Below are 22,855 nucleotides of genomic sequence, written 5' to 3' on the forward strand. Positions count from 1 at the left end.
GGTTAATGGGTTTTCCTTCCTGGGCGGTGAGGGAGGAGAAGCACAGCTTTCTGCATCGAGGAAAATTAGGATGCAGCCTTGGTTGGCGGAGCCGGGGAGCTGTCTGCTTTCCCAGCAGCCCCTGGGCCGGTGACAGGGAGATGGATGATATCTGCAGCCTGGCTGCACTGCTCCCCCAACAAACACACCTACAGTCTTTCCTCATCCTCTCTGTTCCTCAAACACACAGAGTATGAATACTAGTCTAATACGCCTTTGTCACTGTTGCCTCTGGCAACAAAACTCATATCCTTGATATCAGGGGGGATGAAAACAATAAAAATGTTTGGAGAGAGAACTGCAGAATTCCCTTTGTTTGCTCACATAAAGTCAAACATGATGCGTCAAAATGACCAAACAGACACAGAGAGTTGGTTTTGAGAGGTTTATTAAAACCAGAGTTTACAGAGAGGGGAACAAGACAGACACCTACAATAGCAGCAACTGTTTTCCTTCAGAAGTGATTCACTACTTAGGTAGAACTTTGATAAAATAAGTCGTCATTATTGCCTTTCCTCTGGTCTGCTGTCTAATTGTCTCTAATTGTCCTTACCTGTTGTCCAGGTTTGCTCCACTGTTGCTGCATTACGGACCGTATCCAGTGGTCATGTCACCTGAGCGACACCCGCAGCATACTAATACACTCTGACAGGTAGGAAACACGTTTGGCGCTTGGTTTAGACCCCGCCTCCTTTTCCTCTACCTCTTCCTTCTCATCACTATGCAGGAACAGAGAACAGGAAGGGGGGTGTAAAAGACAGTGAATGGCGGAGCGGGGAGAAAGGACAAATAAGGTGAGAGTGGTGCTGAAAGCCGGGTGGGGGTGGTGATATGAGAGAGAGAGGGATGAGCGCAGAGGAGGGCCAAGCGAGGAGGGTGGGGGGTGTACAGAGGGACATCCATCACTGTTTTAAGTGACTGCAGTGGGAAGGAGCTGAGTAAAAGGTCGTCTGGTCTCTCTGCAAGCGCCGGACACCTAGGCCGAGCTAGGCTATGATGCTTACGACTCAGAAGGCCTCTGTAAATATTCTAACAAAACACTAAAGTCACACAAGTGAACAAAACCGCTAACAAAAACGGATAACACAAAATAAAGGAATAAGGAGCAGGGATGCAGAGACTGATGGATCTGTCTCATCTCTGAGCGCCAAGAGGGACGGACATCCTGGATCAAAGACATGAGGACAAAAAAGGTTTAAGAGAAAATGTGAGCAATACAATTTAGAAACAATTTTTTTAATCTTCAGAGCTTGAAAAGTCCCAGTTAGCTTCATTCCCTTTGCATTTCCCAATGGTTGGAGCAGTGTTAAAAACATAACTCTGTTTTTTCCATTTTATTTCAGAGACACTTTGTCTACTGACTGCTTTAAATGTGTTTTTACAGAGACATGAAAACTACTTTGGTTCCTGAGGATGATGGTGGCAACATGGACCTTCATCAAGTCTTAGGCCTGAAACATTTTGATCCTCTTCTCAAGGGAACATTTGAAATGAATAACATTCTCTAATTTCTTGCCTTTAAATGCAACCTTTTCCTCACTGCACCCAGACTCTGTTTCTACTGCTTTAATATAAGGTCTTCTACAGCAAAGATAAAAACAAACCTTTAACCCTGTCATGCATACTGATCACTACAGTGTACAGCTGTATATATGTCTTCAAGTTGATCATTATTCATACATGACAGGATTAAAGTATCTGAATCATTTTGTTTTTGGTCTCAGACATGCTGGTTGGTCCGTCTGCTCAAATGAAGGGCAAATACTTCACTTGGACACATTATTACTCATTTTTCTATCCTTTTTAGCCCAGTTCTGCTGACACTAGATTACAAATGTTCTGTTCTGTTAAAGTAAATAGAAAACATTTATCCTGTTAACCTTGGAAGTCAGCAGGTATAGAGAAGCTTCTGACCTATAGTTGTTACTGCAGCCTTTAGCCTGCAGTAACAACTATAGGTGACTTTAAAGACTACACCTCTGGATAGCCAACGATCAGACACAACGTATCCCAGCATATTCACACTTTGATGCTTTTGATGCGCAGGGAAACAGACATTAAAATCAGCTTGATTTATACCCCCTTATTGAATTAAAAACTAAATGAAATTGCTTCTGTAGGAGATTAGTGTGTGAGTGAGGTGGGGGGGTACCACACTCTGCCATCAGCACACTATTCTGCTTGTGAGGTTACTGTCTGGCCTCCTGCCGCAGTGTCTGGAAACTCAGACGCCGCCCCTCCATTCTGCACCCTATCAGTCATACCTACACCCCACCCCCCCAAGATGGAAGATCCAGTGAAAACAGAGCAGCTTCATCCGACTTATTCTGAACCCAAGGCTGGCAGAAATAATCATCCAGCTCTGCAGCCTTCATCTAGCTACACGGCCACCTTTGAACGTACAGAAATCTCTCAGACTCTTTGGTTTATCTACAGCTACTGGAGCTCTGAATGGATCCCTGAGGAAAACCAGAAGCCCAAAGATCCAACCGTGCCTTTAATAAACGGGAGGGGATGAGACCTTCTCTCCGACTCCAGCTCCTCTGTACACAATATTCATCTAACTTGTTCTTAAAGCCAAATGTCTTATAAAATTAGACAAGATGTTTTCATTTTGTTTGCAAAGTTTTGCTGGAGTAAAATAATCCGTTGCTGTTTAGAGACACTTTTTTGGGGGGGCAATCTGTGGATTGGGATTTTTTTTTTTTCTTATAGGACTGGATCTCATATAAGACAAAAAACATGGTGGATATTCTTTGGTATTATACTGCTAATTCTGATCATTTAAAGTTTATCCAGTTTTCTGTAGCGATGCATCAGGAAGTCTGGAAGCACGGATTTTAATCAGCTAGTGGAGTAATGAGCCTTTGCATATATTTATATACATTTAGCAAACCTAATTCAACTTTAATTTCTATTGTTTAACTAAATGAAACCTGGTTTCCAGGGACTTCACTTACATAAGTATGTTTTATATCCTATTCTTCATTTTATTTAATGAAGTCTGTTTTTGTAGACTTACAGTTATCATGAGTTCATTTATTTGTTTTTGCACCATGGGTTTTTTTCTTTTTTTCCCCATTGCTGTTGCAGTTTTATTATTACAAAAAATCCTAAATTAAATGACACTTTTAATGTAAGCTCATTGTTTTCTAGTTCATTTAATCACTTCTAGCAGTACTGGATGATATCAGACAGGCCTAGTTGGCCCTCTAGGGCCGCTGTCCTGCAGGTTCCAGAGGTTTCTCTGCTTTTAGCACAGCTGATTCTGGAGATAATTGTCCTCTTGTTCATGCAGCTGCTTGGGGTTTTTGTTTTTGGGAGCTATCATTTGATACATCAAATAAATAGAAAAATAAATCATATTTTTAAATCTTACTAAGCTGAAAGTTTAACACCAGTCAATGAAAGGAGCCCTCACTTTGTCAGATTTAGCAAACTTGAAAACTTTGGGATGCAGGAGAAATTATTTCAGATTTTCCTCAAAGGTTCTGCAGTTTAAGCAGCTGCCCAGACCGAACTTGTTTGACTTTGAACAAAGTTAGTTTTCCCCGTGTGGCAGAGCTACAAACTAACCAGAAGCTGATTTTTACGGGGTGATATTTATTGGATCCTTGGTGGATTATTCTCAGCTTGCTGCTTTGTTACTCGTGTGTGTGTGTGTGAGGATTTGCTCAGTGCGCTGCCAGACTTTGCTGTGTGTCAGACAGACCCTAATAAAACTGTCTGGCTGTTCTGTGGGCACTGGTTTCATTCCGGTGCGTCTGACTGCTCAGAGCTCGTCGTGGCGTGGAGCTGGCCTGCTTGGTATTCACGGGGCACGGCGCTCTTTCAGCTGTTGCTAGGAGCGCCGTGGCACAGGCACACACTGGTTAGCTGGCATCAACATTTTTTTCAGTGCGACTCCAAATGGGGGAAAAAAAACAGAATCAGGGAAAGAAAAAAAATTGAATGTTTTGAAATGCATTTATAAGAAAAGTCATTGAGGAAAAACTGCTGCTGTGGATAAGAGAGTTTAAAGATCAGGTCAAACTGTCGGTCCTTAAAAAGCAGAATACAGAAGGACTGCTGCTTTAGAACAACTAAATGCATTTAAACTAACAGATGTGTGTTGCCTGCTAAGGCTCGTCTCCTTTTGCTGAATTGGGTCATGGACCAATTTAGCTGGGGTATCTCTGCACGACGTTACAGTAACAGAAAGTCAGAAACGCCTGTTCAACGATTACAGAAGACAAAACTCTGATTATTGCATTAAACAGCAGGAACATTTCTCTGCATCTTTGTAACATTTGAAAGCCCAGATTTACTTTTTTTAACATTAACAGTTTAAATGTTAAAGTATTTACAAAGCTGAAGTTATTACTGAAGGACATTTCTCACCTAAACTAAATGCTTTTTCTTTTTCAATGCTTTTTCAATGGAATTACTGAGCAGGACTGATGCAGGATTTCTGAAGGAGCTCAGACTTCCTGTCGCTTGGTGTGGGTTTTTTAGCAAAAAGATCTTTATTATCAATATTTTACCTTTTTCCTTACTTAGTTTAGGGAGCGCCTTCAAGAAGGATGTGGGAACATACAGAACAATACAGATTTATACATGGAGGAATTCCCTTAATGCAGAGTTGAGTGTGTAGCAGCAGGAAACACAGAAAGCAGCAGGAGATGAAGAATTAGTCTCATCTTTCAGCAGACATCCCTGCTGGTTGATCGGAGCAGGACTCAGACCGAGGAGGTAGGACTTATCACTTTGAATGCAAACGAAGGAGAATTTTAAAAAATCAGCGCTGACACAAAGATTAGGCTGGTATTTTACAGCACGGCGAAGCATCCTAACACAGCATGGCTGCTGTAGCCGGCGAAATAAATCGTTTTGTTTTGTTGTTTTTTTTAACAAAAAATGCAATTTATATATGATGAAAAGAGAAATTCATGCACATGCAACAAAAATGCTGTGATGTGCTTTGATGAAAGCTGCAGCATACCGCCGCGTCGTCTCATGCCATGTCGTCTCCCGTGCTAATTTATTTCAGTTTCCCAATTGATTCTTGTTGCTGCTTGATTTCCGCTTCACATTTTGGATTTTTTTTGGCAGAAAGTCGATTGTGCCCTCCGCCCGCGTCCCAAGAGCCTAACCCGTGATTTTTTATCAAGAGAGCTCACAAGTTAGGGTCTCAGGGAGCAGGTGAAGTACGACAGAGTCTACTGAGGAGCTGCAGTCAGCTGCAGGGTAGTCAATGACACCTTTTCCTCCTCCTCACTCACATATGCACACACAATGTCTTTTCCAAAGGCACCTTACAGCAGCCTGCCATTAGAAAGCCAGATGCTTCTGTATCCCGACTGCCTCTTCTGAATAATACCAATGCTCCTGCAAAGCCTGCATGCCTAAACACACATTAATATGCTGCTAAATGTGAGCTGACATCAACTTCTTCAAGCAGATAGCAGCAGCAGAGAGAAAAACAGCAAATTTGGTGAAGAAATGGAAAAACTGTAAGACAGACAGACGTAAAAGATCTCCCTGCTCCACACAGATGCAGACAAACAGAAGCCCACTCTGTGCTAACTAGCCTTTGTGCAGGACCCCCCCCCCCCCCCCCACGCCATGGTCGGGCGTCTTTGTCCTAAAGAACGCAGCTGATCATCAGTTGACATCTCAGAGCGTCCCTCCGTGGTGAAAATATGGCAGAGTCCAGATGTTGAGCAGGAAGGAGCGGCTCTGATGAACGGAAAGATGCGAGTAAAATCCCTGGCAGGAAGAAGCTTTAATGAACTGTTAGGAAAAAAATGAGCAGGTTCGTCCCCAGCGAAGGGTCACGATCTGTCTTCCTACCCCCCCCCCCATTTTACTTTCCATCACTTTCAAAGGCAGACGCTTCCAGCTGAACCGAGGCGACTTTCAGCAGGTTGGAAGGCGAACAGAAAGCAGCTTCGGTCTGAAGAAGAAGCAGCAGAACAGCTGGAGGCGACAAGCAGACAGTAAAAATTACCAATAAATTAAGACGGAAACATTTTTGGCTTCTGTTCCCCCAAACACACCACTGTCTGTACCCCCCATTACTTAACCCCTCCCCCTCAGCCCCCACCCCCCCTACAGAAACCCCTGCCAGTCAGATAGATGTCTCTGACTTCTGTCTGGGGACGGCCAGGCACCAGCTGACGTGATGTCGTGCTCATTCCTCTGTCTGCCGCCGAGGATGAGGTGCAGCTCAGGCTGCGAAAGGGCAGAGGAAGAGGAGGGTGAGAAAGAAGGGGATGAAGCTGATGTGTCCGTGGAAAACTGCAGCCAGGTCAAAGGCTTAGGACCCCCCCCCCCCCCATTCTCCTCAATAGAGAGCATTGCTCCATCCGTTTGCACTGTCAGCTCCATCGCTGCATCCCAACCCACCCCTCCTCCTTCCCCGTAACTCCTCCTCCTTCCCCCCATGCCAGACGGGTGGGGGAAGGTGGGGTGGGGGGTGTCAGCTATGCCGTGGTACTGTCATCTACACCCTGTCCTACTGTTCTATACTCCTTCCTTCTCACCTGCAACACGATGCGTCGCTGTCACAACAAACAACAACAAACAGGCAAAAACAATCGTTCCGTCCAGCTGCCGCCGCCGCCATCTCACCCGATCCCTTCCTCCACCTGACCCCCCACGTCCCAAGCCCTGCCTCTTCTGCCCCCAGCCTCCACGCCCTCAGCTCACGCCTGTCCCCTCCCATCACGCCAGGTCTGTACCTGTCTGCAGCTGCTCGCCCAGTGAGATACTGCAGCAGGAGTCTGCAGCGACAGCACACACTCTCCCTTCTCTCTCTCTCTCTCTTTCTCTCTCACACACACACACCCTCCATCCAGCCTTTGCTGGTGAACATGTTCCTGCCTGTGTTGATCAATTTTTCCTCCTTTCAGCAGCAGACTCGCATGCACACTGCAGTGTAGGAGGATGCACTGTAACAACCCAAACATCTTGGACTTTGTCTCAAACAAATGTTCTCTCAGACGCTAATGAAGCAAAACAACCATTCAGCCAACAGAGCCGTTCAACGGAGACAGACAACAAAAAGAATCAGCACCACAGCTGCTTTGCTGAGCTGACACACACACAGACGCTGACCAACAAGCACAACGGGCATTGTCACAATATTGGGACTGAGGCTGTTCAGTCAAACCGAGTCGGAGGCTTTTTTTGCACTTGGGAGGACATGTATGGTTAAAATCCCCAAATCAGGACATGGGAAGGAAGAACTAAACCCTGTTTTATTGCCATGTGTTCAGTTAACAGATACAGAGATCTGCAGCAAGACGCCTGCATGTGGTTAGTTCCTTAGACAAACATTTGATCATCAGAGCTCTTAAGACAGAATCAGAATTAACTTCCCCCTAAAGTCTCCTTTGGTGTCACATTTAACTGTTTAGAGACATATTCATTAATAAATATCATTTAGGTGTTTCATTAGTGCATATTCGTTTTGTATTGTAGTTCCTTATTTTTCTACAGGTACAACTTTGATCATAGCTTAATATCTGCCAGCTTTCCAGATCCATATTTGCCAATTTAAATTCTTATTTAAAAACTCCCACTGCCTCCTTGCAGCGTTCACTTTAATTCACTTTAGCTTTCACACTGAGCAGATAAATGCCTACTTCTGATGCAATAACCTTTGATTTTATTCCTACATGCAATAAAGTGCTCAGAAAAGGAATAAAAATTAGACCTGAACAATCAGCTGGATATAGGTGTCAGTTCAAGGGAATGATATAAATACATGTGGTTGGAAAGTTTCCCAGCTACTCTTCTCTCAGAGCCTGATTTGCCCTTGGCAGCTTGTCCTAATCTCAGAGCTTTATCACCTTCAGGACCCTTAGATAGATTAGGGTTATGACCCTGTTTCACATAAAGGGGGGGAGGGAGAGATCTGCAAATCTTATCATTGATTGATTATTAATTCAAATGGAAATTGGCTGCTTTGCGACTTAAACTGGGAAATGTTTAATCAAACCCAGTGAAAGCCTCGTCACGCTTCTATCTTGCAGAAAACACACTAAAGCCTGTGGAGTTAAGATCCCTGGATGGGGATCAGTAAATCCTGCAGCCAATGTCAAAACCGTGGCCAGGTTGAAGTCTGTGGGGGGGGAGGGTTGGCTCAGAGAGGCTGGGGGCTGGGAGTTCGTCAGCAGGCGGCTATACAGGTGATCAATCAGCTTCATTACAACGTGTCGCTGCAGAGTCTGGAATCGTGGCCCCTCCTCATCCAGCTCCACGCAGACAAACACCCCCCCACCCCCCACCCTGCCTTGCTACGCTGCACACTGACATTCAGTCTCATGTTTCTTCGAACGTTTCCAGGCAGACCAAGAGAATCTGGCCATGTCGACCCTGCCTAATCCAGAATATTAATATATATTAATACAGAATATTAATCCGAGCTTTTCATAGAATCCTCAAAAGTGTGACTGCTGTACAGAAGCCCAGAGGCATCACACCCGCAGAAACACATCTGTTCCTCCATCACATACATCCTCCTACCTCCTCCATGCAGCCTGGTCACAGAGCGTTCGGTTTAGAGTAACGGCGGCGGCGGTGATGCACCTCACCAGCCAGCGGGACATTAATGACCATCATGTCTCGTCACACTCGCTGTCGGTCCAGTCAGCAGATCTTGCCCTTGTCCCTGCCCTTCTCCAATCAATGCTATTGATCTGTCCCAGGGGTCAAGGGGCAAGAGCGTATCAATAGGGGGAGAGTGGCTGATGCAGCAGGCGGAGAGGGGCCGTCTCCAGACGGATCGATGATACTACCCCCCCCCCGTCTGCCGTTGCTGTGTTATGATTATTCATTTGCCATTAGCCAGACCACAGTGAGGGGCTAGAAATAGAGCTCACAGATTTTATGAGTTGGTGGAGCTGAGGGGCCATTCTGGCTGGAAGCGTCAGCGTTGTGATGCGGGGCGATATGTTTTTTTAAGTTTTCCTCCCATCTGTGCTGTCGATTATGAAAGGCCGATCCCTGTTCTATGCACTGCTTTATAGTCACTTTCTCACTCTAAATAACTTCTAAAATGTTCCCAGGAACTCCATGAACTTCCTTTTCAAACTCAACGTAGAAAATGGATAAAAAAAGTTATTCGTCAGATAACAGAGTAAGAAGCTGCTTTGGAAAATCCGCTTTATTTTCACTCTATATTACTACTACTTTTTCTTAGTAGTATAGTTCATTTAAAATTCAACAGTGAAATAAACAGGTTGGTCTTTTAAAATAGAAAATAATAGAGTTTAAAGCAGGCTAATTCATAAAGAGATCAAAATAATCTTTTGTGTAGGCGTTTTGCTGCTTTAATTTCAAATATAACAGAGACATTTTCTTCTACTATTTCCTTTTCAAATGACCTCAGATAGAGAAGCTCTTCACTTATGTCTGATTTCAGACATACTTTACATTAAAAAATTATTTTCTGATTTCAGATTAATTCATTAGAGTAGAAAACCTTTTCATCCTTTTTCTTTTTTCGCATATTTTGCATTAAAACACTGGTCCTAGTTGTTTTAGCAGATTTTTCAGCATTTGGATCTGAACAATTATCTATTGCGTTTTATCATAGAATCCCATCTATCATAGAAAATCTGAATAGAATAGAAATAATAAAGGGTATCTATTGAATTTAAGACTGTTTAATGTTAAAACATAAGACATATATTAAAGATGTTATTTACTCATAGATGTACCAGATTTAAGTTGAATGGAAAATGTGAATTTTTCTGTAGTATGTTCTGTTTTGGCATTAATTACATTTTTGAATCCTGACTGAAATCAAACAGAAAACTTGATAGACACCAAAAAATCAGGGTAAAAAGAAGTCGTTCAGCTTTTAACGATTCATCACAAAGTGGAAACATAAAAAAATTACATATGTTATACGAACCCTGTGATTGCTGTAGTCTTACAAATACTTCTACAGTGATTTTAAGAAAGGGAAGGAAGAATTTTAATCATGTAATTATTCTAAAAATAAATAGACTCTTACATTTCTGGCAGGCATATATTTGCTAAATGAAAGTAAATGTACATCTAAATCTGCCAGACGTATGAAAACCTTACAGGATGGAGCATTAACATTTTGAACATACGTCAATTGTTAAGCAGGGAGGCTGAGTTAAATATAAGAGCGTCTTTTACACAGTAGCCTAGTGCTCTAACAGCTATTGTAAAAGCTGTCAAAAATCCATAAAATCTGTGGTTTTCCAAGCAGATTATTTTAAACATAGTTTCCTGCAAAAAAACCCAGACATATGTGCAACATTTCTTTTTCAGGTTTGAGCACAATGCTAGAGACAGAAAGTCCCTTCTGACCAGAGCTGTTTGCAGCTGTGCATCAAGGGCCTGATAGATTTTATCAGTTTATTAAACATCCTGATTCCTCTGGCAGAACCTGAAACTTAGAACCATGATTGCTGCGTGCATAATTCTTCCAGATGAATCTAAATCCATTACAAATCTTTAAAAAGAAGGATAGAAGGTGGATAAATAAATCTAAAACAAAGAAACAAAAAAATGTCTAAAACCTGTGAAGGAAGATGTGAAGACTTTTGAAGACCTGGAAATATTTAAAGCTTTTAAAAAAAGACTAAAACACAATCTTTATCATCTGATCTTATCATTTTATTTCCTTTAAGATAATAAATAAAATTGCCATATTTGAGATCCAAATCTGACAGTTTGAAAAACACAGAACCAGTTTAGAAGCACGAGTCAAGAGGGAAGGAAAAGGCTAAACATATTTCATAATCTGTTCGTCTTTTTGAAACATAGTCAGACTTTCCAAACTTTTAGATTAAAGATGATCGAAATGATTCAATTGATTCCCATCTAAGGATGGAAACAGTGGAAGTATTCCCTGTCATTCCCCTAGAATTGATTTATTAAATGTAAAGCAAACCCGGTCAGACCAGAACCTGTTATCTTTATTTTGTTTATCCCTTTATTTTTGTACAAAAAATATACTTTAAACTACCTCAATGGGTGTGTATCCCTTTAGTCATGTACAAAAAACAATCGAATTACTTACTTTTTGGTGTTTTTTGAAGCGTATGGCGATCTGACCTTAAATTGTCTTTGTCCACAGGTCAAGAGAGATGAAAAGTAATTAAAGGTCTTAAAATAAACACTTCACCATAGAGAGGAGCCTCTTCCGTTTTGAAATAATAATTTCTGCTTGTTTTCTTGGTTGTTGCTGTTTTCTGTTTATGTGACTTCAGATGATGTTTAGTCAACCATGGAGGCGTTTCCTTCTGAAACTGATGCTGAAGATACAGGATAAAAGGGAAATACCCCAGATTCATATCCCACAATAAAACCTGTTAAATGATCATTAGAGATTATAATTATTGATCATCCAATGATCTCTGCTTTGACTTATTCACAAGTTAATAGGAAACAGAGGGTGACTTTTAGGGGTATTAATGTGTAAGATGTAAAGAACTAGGGCTTTAACTCAAGTTATTTTGCAAATCAATTAATCTGTCGATCATTTTTTTTGATTAATTGAATAATAATTGGAATGCCAAAGGCTCCTTAAAAAAGATTTTTTATTAAATTAAACAAGGTTAAACTGAAACTTTTCCTCTTGAGTTCTTGATAGAGCAGATTGATGGACGAAAACGTTTTTTGATCTTAAATGCAAAATGTTTATTTTTTTTTTTAAATCTTGGTGTAATTAAGTGTGTCGCTCGGTCAGGTAAAACTAAAACAATTAATCGGATTAATCGGTTATTGAACTAATGTATTACCTAATTAGTTGATGACTATTATAATAATATATTAATCACAATTAATCTGATTGTTTCAGCCCTATAAAGAAACATTTTTACATCACTTGCATCAACCATTAGGATGCTTTCAATCAAATTAAAATTGGATTTCAGCCATCAGACTGAGCATCAAACAATCACAGCAAATCCAGCGCCGTCATCCGATTGAAACCTGAGCTAATTGTTTAAATGACACCTTTAGAGAGAACATGTCCGCTCGGCTGCAGGCCTCAGACCTGGCAGAAACACTGCCATCCATCAAGGTGAAAATACTCTGTCACCATGATAAACAACTACAGCAGAAATGACAACCAGCACTTTCTGCACAAGCTGCATTTCAGATCAAGTCACCCCGAAGAGAAACAATTTCAAGCTGATCTGCCAGGCCATTTTTCTTCCGCGTGCCGCTGCCGAGTCATTTTACAAGCTATGGTTGAGAGGCACACTGATACGCAGAGTGTTGGGGTCCGCAGTAAACAGAGACTTCGGTGTCGACCAGGCAAGCTTTAAGCCTGAAACTGGATCTCACAGCATAAATGCTCATTTTATGGAAGTGTGGACAATGCATCAAAAGGCTCAGAGAAATATAAACAGTCCGCTTTTCCCTCATGGCAAGACCTGACACATCGCCCAGATCCAGGAGGGAATAACCCAGGGCCAAGAGCTTGGATAAGGTTAACAGTAAAGCCTGAGGGGAAATAGTCACACTGGAAAAAATGAATTCTGATACTTTTATTGATCGTGCTTAGAGAGAGCCATGTTTGGATGCTAAAACCTGTCAGACAGATGGACAGAGACCTGCACAAAGGTGCAAACCTTAGGAGAACTGTTGAACTGTCTAAACCCTCCTTACACTGACAAAAACATCATGAGTTTAATTGTTCCAGTTTTTTGTGATTTCAGCTCAAAATATTTGTAGATTTAAAAAATCTTGGTTGGTTAAAAGAAGTCTCATTTGCAACTTCCCTTTCAAACATAAAACTGGACCTATTTTCTATTGGAATAAAAAAAAAAACAGGAAGAACTTTTATTATTATTATTTTTTTTTTAGTTTGCAGGCCAGCAAACCTCACGCATCATGCCTAAAATCAAAGAATAAAAGAAAAAAAAAGAACAAAGACTAATTTAAAGGTAGATCACCACACCTGGCAAACAGATATAGCCTTATGGAAGTTTGAGTTGTTACTAAGAGAACTATTTAAGCCAAGCTGGAAGTCCTACATGTACTCCAAGGAAAGCTAGAAGGTTGTACAGTTAACTCCCAGGGTGTCATTCTAAACCATACAACCTACTACCTCAACCCGGATGTACACACTTTCAACAAGGTTCCTCCTCTATAAATACAACAGAAAAGATATTTTCTTATCAGTATTTGTCAAATTTAATGTTTACGGGGAATTTTCTAAAACAAGGGTCTGCAACCTGCAAGTAGTTTTTTCCCCAGTAGCTTTAGCTAAAGGTTTTCCCTGTTTCAATGGAATAATTGCATAAAATAAGTCCAACAGATTGACAAATACTGTTCAAAGTTTTTTATTATTTTTTTGTCATCAGGTTAGACACTATGCATTTCTTTATTGATTTCTTTTTGTTACATTAATCTTATCCTCTTTCTGCCCAACTTTCATAGTTTTTGTTACCTTAAAACAGAAAGACTAAAAGATTAAATAGTCGTTGCAAAAAAAGTGGCCATAATCAGTTAATTACGCAAATTTAGATTAAACTTATTTTAAAGGTTGTGTCATTTTTTTGTGGCACCAAAGAGCTTTTATTGAGCTTGACTGGTGTAAAAAGTGTCTGTTTTTGTTGTAAAGGTTGCAGACCCCTGCTAGAGCTGGAGATGCACCGAGTTTTCTGCTGCGACCAGAAATTGATGACTTTCCATCTATAGCATCCCTCACATATGACTGTAAACTGGAATGTCCAATCTGTTACGATCAGTGAATGCATCACATGAAAGGTGGAGGGTTTGTGAGGAAGGATCTAATGCAGCTACTTTTCAGTATCTAGTATTTTTAGAAATAGATCATAGGAATTGCAAAGATGTCGGATGCTCATTAAAAGAAAGCAGAACTTTTTACAATTTGTTAAAACTTTTCTAAACTTTATTTTGGCCGGTAGAAAGTATGAGACGGTGAGACTTAAAACAGATGACCAGGATTGCTGTTTTATTCTTTGAATCTAACTGGTTGTCATGTAGAAAATATAGAAATGCTGGCAGCTCTGAAATCTCAGCCAGAAGTCTGTGTTTACTTAGTGTTAGCTGTCCTAAATGCACTTAAGCCTAACATCAGTTTAAAATCACAATGTTTAGAAAAATCATGTCATTTTACAATCAGCCAGAGATTGGAAACCGGCCACAAACGTCTGATCGGTGCATCTCCATCATGTAAAAAGATAAAAAGAAGTTTTTTCGTGCGTTACGAGTCTTTAATATCCAACATCCCAAACAAAACAATAAAAATGTCAAAAGACGATGTTCACACCACAGTGACAAAGACCCACAGAAGCGAGCTTGTGCTGTTAGATTTGCCACAAGATCGGATCTACGGGTTTGTGCCAAATGGTCAAAGTATCAAAACATGTAAGGGAGGAGGAGGTGAACCTACTCATGTGACACTGCAGGTGACATCATCATCAAAACATCTCATTTTTGGCAGCAAGGCGTCTCTGTGACGGCTGACTGCAGCTGGCAGCAGATCAGCTTAACTTAAAGTTCATCAAACAAATGGAGAGAGATCTGGGCGGACTTACCCTTAAATGTGTCTTGGTCAGGGAAGAGTTTTCTAGAAACCAACTTGAAGTTCCCCCTAAAAGCATGAAAAAGAGTTTATTTTAGATACCAAGAAAACAAAACAAAACACTTTAATGCTAAATCCTTCCCTGAGAACTCTATCAAGAAAAGAATGATATCACATTACATAATCAGCCAGGAATGACTCTGGCATCCGATCTGCCGGGAAAAATCCAAAAGCAACATTTAAACAGAAATTACAGAACATTCTTAAGCTGCTGTGGCTCCATTTCTCAGCAGTAAAATATGACACAGACTAGTCTGAAAGTGCAGACCTCCTCCTATCCTGGAAGAAGAATCCTGTTTGTTTCTAAATCAATCCAAATCCCAGTTTTACAGGAATCTTACAGAAAAGATAAATGGAAATCCTCTAAGCTCAGGATCTCCTTGGCAGAAGGAATTAATAATAATAACCAGTATAACAGAGTCGTCTGTCACTTTTCCAAAGCAGGCCGCAGAATTGCCACAGAGCTCCTCCTCCTGGCCAACAGTAACGTGGTGAGAGGTTAGCTCAACTTAGCCAAGACCGCAGATAGCAGAGAGGGTAGAGCAGAGCATGAGGGAGATGCCAGTGTAATCAGGCATGCTACGGTCAGCTAACATTAACTGTGGCGCTGCCAGACAGCCGCTGGCAGCTGAATATCACTACAGCCGCAGTGCAGCAAAGGAACGGCTGGAGTGAGGCTGTCTGTTTCAATAAAGCTTCAGGTCTGCAGGGAAAATCTGAGCCAAAGGTGTAACAACTGAGCTTCACAAACTGCATGGTTAGCCATCATCTGTCCGCCATTTTCTCTAACTCAGAGACAAGACATGACCCAACTGGATTCGAGCACTTTTCTTGCCACATCGTACCAAGTTCTCCCTCTCTCTTTCTGCTCAGCTTCTGCCTGACATCAGAAAAAAACCTGCTGAACAAATCCCTGAGCCAAAGCATTCCCATCAGCTCTTTTACTGACACTGTAAAGGCATCTTTTGTCTAAATAGAAACGTTAGCCCAGCCTGCCCTGCTTCCTAAACCTGGCATCTTCTGGGGGAAGCGGTGCAGACAGGGTTGTCGTGGCAACCTGGACCTGGAATGTTGACGACTTCCAAAGTCAACTTTCTAGGCGTGCTCCTTGATTACGTTTTCAGCACAGCTTTTTTTGGAAAACTAATGAAATATGAAGCGCAACAAGCAAATGATAACTCAGTTATTCAAATCTGTCAAATTGACAAGAATAAAGATCAAATGTGACTTAAACTTTTAACATTTAACAGTTTAAAGGGAGACATTTTAACACAGTTTAAAGTTCAAAGATTTTTGATGAAACATTGGATAAAGTGTCAGAGTGACCAGAGATCATATGACAGAGATATTAAACTAGGGCTGCAACTAAACATTATTTCACAAATCGATTAATCTGTCGATTATTTTTTTGATTAATCGATTAATAATCAGATAAAAAAAAGTTCGGGAAGTCTTTTTACAAAATTAAACCAGGTGAAACTAAAACTTTTCCTCTTGAGGAGTTCTGGATAGAGTAGATTGACATATGAAAAATATATTTCTATCTTAAATGAAAAATGTTTATATATTTTTTACAATCTTGGTATAATCTGCTCTAAGTGGGTCGCTCTGTCTGCTCCAGGCATGTTTTACAGTCTCTATACTCCAGTTAATGATTAATCTATTACTAGATGAATTGACCAATATTTCAATAATCAATTAATCCAATTAATTGTTTCAACCCTAAAGAGAAGTAAAGCTAGTTTAGAAATATGCTGTGTTGGACAGGTTCCTTAGCTTTAGTCCTCTTTTAAAGAATGATCCATATTTATTAAACCAGTTTTTCTTCCAAACACCTGGAAATTAGACTTTTTCATGTTAAAATGTGTGTGATGGTGATGGGCTGGAAATGGGCTCTCTGTTCAAACTCTACTTTACCCTACAACTTTTAAACTCAACAACTTTAATTTTCATAAATTTAAAGCCTGAAGCCACCAGTGAATCAAACCTGGAAGCTCACCATGTCTCTGTCAACTTTGGGAATTTAGTTTAAAGGGCTAAAGCTACGGTTGAACCTGCCTTTCAGACATGCTCATCCAAGTATTTGCAAGTATTTAGAGGGTGGAACACAGTTATTTAAATTCCCCAAACTGCAAAAGAAGTCGCAGAAAATGTAAATGGTGGCAGACCTGAACACCAGACATCTACTGAAGCTCATTTCTTGTTCTTCTAACATTGTTTGCTCATGTTTAGCTTGGAAAAAACTGCTTTGCTTTATTAATTAAATGTGGAAATATTATAATTATGCAGTCTGATCTTTCACTTAAAGAAAACCTGCTTCTGTTTTTTTATGTACTTTATCTCTTCCCCTAAAGCAAGCCTGATTCTGTCCCTTATCATTCTCCTCTGTTGGTGGAAGGTCTGGATCTTAATGTTAATGTTTCCATTACTGCCTTTGAAATAACTACTGACTTGATGGAGGAGGAAATGATGCTCTCTTTGCCTTAAGGTTTGCTAAAGCCTCAGGTAAGGTTGAGTTTTACTGAGTCGCTGTAAAAATTGTGCTGTGATTATCGAAGCTTTGTTTAAGTTTATTTTAAGCAGAGGCAAATCGGTCCTGGAGGTGGAATGAGCATCAACATTAGTATCAACGTCAGCATCAATGTTAGCATAAACGTTAGCGTTAACATTGGCATCAACGTTAGCATCAATGTCAACTTCAATGTTAGCATCAACGTCAGCATCAACGTTAGCATAAAGGTTAGCATTAATGTCAGCATCAACGTTAGCATAAACATCAGCATCAACTTCAGCATCAATTTCAGCATCAACGTCAGCATCAATGTTAACAATAACGTCAACGTCAGCATCAACGTCAGCATTAACGTTAGCATCAACGTTAGCATCAACGTTAGCATCGACGTCAGCATCAATGTTAACAATAACGTCAACGTCAGCATCAACGTCAGCATCAACGTCAGCATTAACGTTAGCATCAACGTCAGCATCAACGTTAGCATCAACGTTAGCATCAACGTTAGCATCAACGTCAGCATGAACGTCAGCATCAATGTTAGCATTAACGTTAGCATGAACGTTAACATCAACGTTACCATTAACGTCAGCATTAATGTCAGCATCAACGTTAGCAAAGCTCTAAGTTTTAGAACTTTCACCAAAGTTAGCTTGGTTTACCAAAATAAACAATTCAGATCAATAGTCACTTAAAGTGTTGCTTCCCGTTAGGGATGAATGATTTTGCTAAAAATCTAAATTGCGATTATTTTTTCCCAAAAATAAAATGTGATTTTATTTAAACTTTCTGTTTTTGAAAGCTTGTTTTCCCAGAGTCCATTACTACAGGACTTTCCCGGCCGTAATAATGACAGCCCACAGACCTTCTCTTCATATGCCTGCACTTTCATGATGAAAGAACGACAAAAGTAAATTTTGATTTGCTGCAATATAAGAAATTCCACTTGGCACCATCTCCTTGCACCATTGACTTAAGGCTGATTTATACTTCGAAACTAGGTAGCCTGCATAGGTGTCGCAGTGAACAAAAAGACGTCCTTGCCCTCTCTGCAGACACTCCGCTGCACCTCTCCCAAATTGTATGTAACCGCAGACAGTGCCGCAGACAGGAGGTCGGCTTGTTTTGTTTTTATGACCCCAATTGCGAAAAACAACTCATGAAGTTGGACCAGCTAGAAGAGCGAGGTGCGCGAGAACGCTGGGACCCTTTTTCCACCTGGCTCCCCACTCTTTTTCGCCCTCATCTCCCTCCGTTGTTGGACAAACTTGCCCCCACTTCCTCACCACCTTGGCCGTATCTAGACCCGCAGCGTATAGCGTGGTCCACGCCCAAAATTGAGCATAAATCAAAAATGTCTGCTTCAAGCTCACTGCGACACACTGCTGCAGGGAGTATAACCAGCCCTTTATAGGTGCCATGTGACATAATGCCAATAAAACACCAAAATCCATATGTTCATGTTAAAATAACACTATATACGCCAAGCTTTCACCTTAATAGTGTTTACTTAGTTCTGCTTCGGTCTCAAAATACGTTTACACACCATCACCTTCTGCTGGCAGTATTTACTCAAGTATACATCAACTTGGCAGCTTCTTTAGTTTTAGCTCGCGCCTCATTGAAAACCAAAGTTTACATTGTATTCTGAGTGCTACTTTTATCCCTCTGGGCATCATCATTTTTCTTTGCAAACATGATCTTGGACATTTCTTTGCTTTTTAAACCTCTGATTGGGAAATCCTGACTTGTCCTGTCCCATTACTTCTTTGTCCTCTTTCTGACAATTAAAACACAGGAATATAAGAAGCCAAGAGATACATGTTGATTAGCTCCACTACGTGCAGCATTCTGTTGATCAGCAGGCAGATGAGGGTGACATTGGAGACGTAAACATCAATTTTACAAACATTTTTCATCCTTACATGAGATATAAACACATTTAGTTTCCTAGATGAGGGAATGGTTTTACTAACCCGGTAGAATTTAGGGATGCAAGATTTTTTTTTTTTTTAATAAACCAGGTGAAACTGAAACATTACCACGTGAGGAGTTCTCGATAGGGCAAATTGACAGATGAAATAGATTTTTTTTTATCTTAGATGCAAAAATATTTATATATTTTTTATAATCTTGGTATAATTCCTACCCTAAGAGGGTTGCTCTGTAAGCTACAGGCATGTATTACAGTCTCTATACTCCAGTTAACCATTAATCGATTAGTTGATGATTTCAATAATTGATTAATCCAATTAAATGTTTCAGTCCTAGTAGAATTATCTATTTACTAGAAACAAAAAAGAAAAGTGTGAATATCTCTGATTGGACTGAACTGATTTTAAATTAAGATGACATTTGTTGCCTGTAGTTCTGCTACCTCAGAAACCCAGACTGTCCACAAACACAGCGATGGAAAAATAACCTCAATCATGACAGCCGTGCTGGGGCCATCTGAGCCCCTCATCTGCTGCAGTCTGGATTAAACAGGCTCAAACCAAAACAGCACCGACGCATCCCCACACCAAGAGGCTCATTTCATATCCTGGAAGGCAGGAGGTCAAAGTTCAAATGAGAATGGGGGTAAAGAACTCTCCTTTGGGAGAGCATCTAGCATGGAGGACCAGACAGAGGGGAAAAAATCTGCCAGACTTCTGGACTGAGCAATCTATAAAATGCAATATATCATTTATCAGTGGGGGAGGGAAGGAGGAGGAGGAGGAGGAGAAACTAATCAGAAGTGCAGAGAAGCACATCAGTTATTTCATGTTCTGTTCGTTGAAATCAGCTCAACATCAAATGGCAGGAAAATGACCCACTGTTTTAAAAACATTTAATAATAAAAATGCAATTTTTATCACCCCATTTTACTCTAAATAAAAGCACTACAGATCGCTGGCTTCAGAAGTCATCATAAAACATCAGTTTTTTTACTGAATATTTTTTTCTAAATGTTTCTCTAGTGTAAATTGCTCTAAAATGACGCCCATTGTCATCAGTGGAATTTTTCAGAACACTCTGACCTAAACAGCTTTGATAAATATGGTGTAAAGATCCGTAAAAAACCAATTACGGAAAAATCCTTCAAATGAATAGAGACCTTTATACTTTGAATGTAGGGACTTTACAGTGTGTGTAGAGCCGAATCTAAAGGCAGCTGTTCTGTTTTTGGCCTTATAGATTTGTTACATAGAACAAACTGCATCATAAGGCACAAGTATTACATCAGGCAGGTTGTTATAAAGAAGTTTAGAGCAGAGAGAAATACTATTGAAATCTCTGAACATCTCAGAGATTTTCAATCCATCATACTAAAAACAGGAACAATCCAACCGTAGACTTATACCACTTTCCCGCTGGCCTAAAACCCGTTTAAACCCGGTACCAATCAGCTTTCAGTGGCAGTGGGTACAGCTCAATGACGCATGTCTACCCGGGTCAAACAACTCGGCAAGCGACCCACACTAAAGTCGCCTCAGCTCTGAACAGCATGCTGTGGGAACACCAGAGCTGGGTTAACCCACTAAATTCCGTGATACCATTGAACGCAACATACGGACGTCAACACACCGCACCAGTCACTTCTGATCTAACTCGAACATGGAGCAGCTCTGGTGAGAGGGATTCAGACAGATAATAGAATGAAACAATAAAGCACACTGACTACGCCCTGGCTTCCTTCCATGTTGCTCTTCATTGTTTACTTTCCTGATATCTGTCGCACTGGTGACATCACCAACGCTAACCAAGCACGATGATGTCACCAGACATGCAGCTGCAGGGGGACAGAGGCCTTGCAGCTGCCAGCGAGGGGTTAGATCAGCTTTAATAGCCAATGCTGATTGTTAACGGGTCAACCATGTTTGAAAAACACACCTTAACCTGCTATTTTCAGGGCCATGCTAACTCTGGAGGGTCTGCCTACTTTTACAGGTCAAGTGGGGAAACTTGCCAACAAGGGTGTGCTCCACAAATCTGCCCTTTAGAAAGAAGAAAACTTTAAACTAAGGGGAAGATGGGAAACTGTGTGGCAGGAAACCAACCCTGCATATTACAGTATAGTACATCATACCCCGCAGTCAAGCATAGTGGTGGCAACATTATGCTGTGGGAATGCCTTCCTTCAGCAGACACAGAGAAGCAAGTCTGTATGGATGGGACGATGGAAGGACCTTAATCCAGGAAGGATACCAAACACTGGAATGGAGGTTCACCTTGTAGCATGACATTAACTCTAAACACACATCCAGAGCAAAGAGGGAAGGATTAAGATAAAAGCTTCATCCTTTCTAAAAACCATCCAATCAAAATCCAGACATATATTAAGAAGGGTAATTTTTCATATGAAGACTCCATGAATATTTGAAAACCTTCTATGATTCTTCTGTCACATCTCAGCTAAGTGCTCTCTAAGGTTGGTCCAACCCAGAGGTGGCAAAGTTTGCTATGTAAGGAAACATTTGTGAGATACAGTAGAAACCATAAACAGTGCAGAGAGAAGCCAAGCACTCTATTTTAACTGAATAAACAAGTAATGTGTCTAGGACTGAAACAATGAATCCATTACTGATATAATCATCAACTAATTTAGTAATTGATTAATCGTTAACTGGAGTATAGAGACTGTAAAACATGCATGTAGCTGACAGAGCATCACTTAGAGCTGGCATTATACCAAAATTGTAAAAAATATTAAAAATATTTTAGCATTTAAGATAAAAAAATCTTTTTCATCTGTCAATCTGCCCTATCCAGAACTCCTCAGTTGGAAATGTTTCAGTTCCACCTGGTTTAATTCGGTAAAAAAAACCTTCTTTAAGGAACTTATTTCTAACCGATTAATAATCGATTAATCAAAAAAAAAAAAATTAGCCACAGATTAATTGATTTGCAAAATAATCATTTGTTGCAACCCTAAATGCGACAGACTTAAAGTTATCTTTACCCCAACCATCCACGCTACATTTTCCTCATCTCCTCCAGTAGAGCTCATCTCTGTTGCTCTCAGCTCTTACTCCATTTCTCCAGCCAACACATTAATCCCGACAGAAGTTTAGGAGTTAACCAGTGCATAAATATCAGACTAGATAATAACAAAAGAATAATGAATTGAAAGCATTAAACCAGAAAATGAGATTAATCTGTTCAAGCTGGAGCAAAACCATTTCAGAGTCACAGTTTCTTCTTTCAGAGGTTCAGAGCATAAAGAGCCTTGAGGCCTTCAGAGCTGCTAACCAGGTGATGCTGCTTTAAGAGCCACCAAAGGTTCGCCTGTCTGTTAATGCTGCTGCCTAGCACCAGACTAACGCTGAGATTTTCATCACATCCTATTGGCTGCAGATAGCTCCACGTCGGCCAATCAGCAAACAGGAAAAGATGATGAGAGTGAGCTTCAGAGTGTGGAGAGCGAAGGGAAAGAAAAAGACGGTGTGTAGAGATAACCAAAGCAAATGAAAACTCAGAGCAAGGAAAGAAACGGACCAATCTGAGAGCAGCTTTTCTGATGCTGAACAGAAAATGGTGATTTATATTTTAGGGGGAAAACAGAATTCAAGCTGCCTGGTGGTTTAACATATGAGGGATTTCTACAGGGCTTTGGAATAGCTGCACATTCTAGTAAGAAAGAGAAAAAGGGATGAATTCCTTGGCTTCAGAGAGGCCTCCCACTCCGCTGCCATACTGTAACAGTCGCTAAAATGGATCAATAGATAATGAATTCC

At 40.6% G+C, this 22,855-nt stretch overlaps 1 long non-coding RNA gene across 1 annotated transcript in view; it reads right to left on the reverse strand.

Moving 5' to 3' along the window:
- Window positions 1-675: 675 nt before the first annotated feature.
- The window catches only part of LOC107087888, a 52,490-nt gene continuing 30,310 nt past the window's right edge, over window positions 676-22,855 (reverse strand). The window contains exons 2-3 of the long non-coding RNA XR_001481357.1: window positions 14,580-14,635; window positions 676-1,204 (exon numbers count right to left, since the gene is read on the reverse strand). This is a non-coding gene — a long non-coding RNA (uncharacterized LOC107087888). The remainder of the gene's footprint in view (window positions 1,205-14,579; window positions 14,636-22,855) is intronic.

Source organism: Cyprinodon variegatus, unplaced genomic scaffold, assembly GCF_000732505.1.
Source record: "Cyprinodon variegatus isolate N-32 unplaced genomic scaffold, C_variegatus-1.0 Scaffold198, whole genome shotgun sequence".
NCBI classification, from domain to species: domain Eukaryota; kingdom Metazoa; phylum Chordata; class Actinopteri; order Cyprinodontiformes; family Cyprinodontidae; genus Cyprinodon; species Cyprinodon variegatus.